Raw genomic sequence first — 2,652 nt, forward strand, 5'->3', positions numbered from 1 at the left:
GTCTTTTGTATGTAGTTTAGGCATGCAATTTTGAATATGTTTTCCACGAGTTTGATTATGTGTTTTTATTATCTTTCTCTTTTTATATTTATGGGAATATTCACAAGCCATGGCATTGATGGACGTGACAAGAAAGGACAGATTCTTTTGCATTCATCTATTCCTTTTCGTTGCATCAGGTGCACTAAGGACCTCAAACCAGAGCGCTAACCGATGTCGATCGGCTGAAACCCGCTCTATGAGTGACCCATGTCCAGCCCTTTCCCCTTCATCTCCCTTTCCACTGTTTTCTTCTCCAAGTTTCCTTGGGCGGCCTCGTTTTATCCGGCCGACTTCTGGAGTCATCGTAGGGCGACTCTGGAAAGGTCTGCCGTCTGCTGCTTTGTTGACCTGCGTGTGTGATGGACTCGGTTTCAGTTCTTCGGTGAGTTCTTCGTGTATGCGTGATTTTGGCCAAAAGATGTTAAGTGTATGCGCCTGAGGCATCTGTTTTGGAAGACGTCAAGCTCTCTTACAGATGGATTTTGGTCATCTTCCAAGATTCTGATCCGTAAAGGAGGGTGCTGATCACATTTGACTTGAAGATTCTCAGCTTGATCTTCTGGCTGATGTTTTTTGCCTTCCATGTGCTCCTGAGTGAGGCGAAGTCGTCTGGTTGGCTTTCGCAGTCGGGCTCGAATATCCACCTCCGCATCCCGGTGTTTGACAAGTTTGGACCCAAGATAGGTGAAACTTCAACTTCCTCAATCTCTTCTCCATTTAGTTTGTTCTGTCTTGGACTCTCATACTTTTTTTCTTTGTGCTGACCTTCAAGCCAAGGTTTTCCAGCTGTTCCTGAGAAGGCCTTTGTTTTTTCCTGCATGTCTTGGGTGCGTGTGAGAGCAGGCAATGTCATCAGCAAAGTCTAAGTCTTCCAGCGCTGTTGTTTGCTGTCATAGTCATGGTCCATCTGATCCCTCTCCTCTCACTGCGGTGAAGTCTTCATGATCCAGTCCATGGCCAGGATGAAGAGGAACGGCGACAGAATGCAGCCCTGTTTCACCCCGTTACTGACATTGAAGGGGTCTGTGAGCTCCGTGTCATATATCTGCTTTCAACATCTCTGCTGTTATTCCATCTGCCCCTGGTGACTTTGCCGCTCTTCATTGTCTTGACTGCTGCTGTCACTTCTTCCAGGCTTGGTGTGCAGATGTCAAGGTCTATAGCTGCTGGCTGGATGTCTGCAAGCTGAGGGGGATCTGGTCTGAAAAAAAAAATGTTCCCTCCAGCGCTGTAATTTTCCTGCCTCTCCCTCGATGACATTTACCGTTCACGTCTTTCACTGGCACATCACTGTTCTTAAAACCCGTTGTTTTCGTAACTGTTGTTTATCTTTTACAGTCTTCAGGTCATTTTTACTGCCTGCATTTTCTGCTTTTTCATCGCCAGTTATCATCTCTTTTTCCTTGCCATCCTCTTTAAAATCTTTGTCGACCCAGGCGTTCAGATCTCTCCTGATCATCACGTAAGAAGACTCGATTGAAGTCGATCTAAGGTCATCTCTTGTTGGTCTCCTAGTGCCTGGATCCTGTTTCTTACTTCCATAGCAAAGGCCCTTTCGGTGGCTTTTGTTTGCCGGAGTCCACTTCTGCTGACGTGCCTGTTTTCCTCGTGATCGACGCAGCTTCAGAGAAAACTGTGGCTATCACAAGAGTGCGGTCACTGGCAATGTCTGCTCCTCTGTAGCTCTAACATCTTGAAGTGAGCTCCTCCATTTTCGGTTGATGATGATATGGTCTATCTGGTTCTTTGTGATCCCAGTCCATGTTGCCTTGTGGATTTTGTGTGGGAAGAGTGTGCCTCCAATCAGTAGGTTGTTTTCTTCACAAAAGTCTGTCAGTCTCTCTCCGTTGTCATTGATGGTTCCGATTCCATGTTTGCCCATGACATGCTCACTTCAGGTGTTGTCACTTCCCACCTTGGCATTGAGATCGCCGATGATGAGCAACATGTCGTGGGCTGGAACGCTTTCTGAGGCTGCCTGGAGCTGATCGTAAAAAGCATCCTTGGAATCTTGCTCTTAAAAGCCTGGGTCCATAAGGCAGTCCATAAGGTCCATAAGGTCCATTCCAGCAGTGCCTTTTCTTGTTGAGGAGTAGAGCTACTCCTTCAGAGTGCTGAGCGTCTGATCTTCCTGGTCTGACCATAGCCGTTCCACCTTGTCTAGCACAGGCGTAGGAGATTGATATTAGAGTTCTTCATCTCCTGTGCTATCTGAGCTCCATTTTCCTCTCTCGTATAGGGTTCTGATGTTCCAGGTCCCTATCTTGGTTTTAGCCGTCAGAAGATGGGTCGGCAACCTGGCTTCCCGAGGGCTTTCACCAGCACTAGTATCTGTATCTTGTTGGTGAGAGAGTTCAGCAGGCAGTTGACTATTGTCATCTGGCCAACCTTGGGTTATGACAGTTCTTACCGTTTGCAAGGTTTCATCCTTGTCTGTTTCATTCTTCAAACTACGAAATCGCGCGTCACCAATGGGCGAAAAACTTAACTAGGTATAGTTTGGATACGAGATGCCGTCCTAAGGATTTGCTGTTTATTTAAGAGGGCTAGGCTAAATCCCTCTGCTTGGTCCCTACTGCAACTCGACTTTGTCCTTGTACTTTCTTCGAG

This window comes from Pomacea canaliculata, linkage group LG7 (assembly GCF_003073045.1).
Source record: "Pomacea canaliculata isolate SZHN2017 linkage group LG7, ASM307304v1, whole genome shotgun sequence".
Classification (NCBI taxonomy): domain Eukaryota; kingdom Metazoa; phylum Mollusca; class Gastropoda; order Architaenioglossa; family Ampullariidae; genus Pomacea; species Pomacea canaliculata.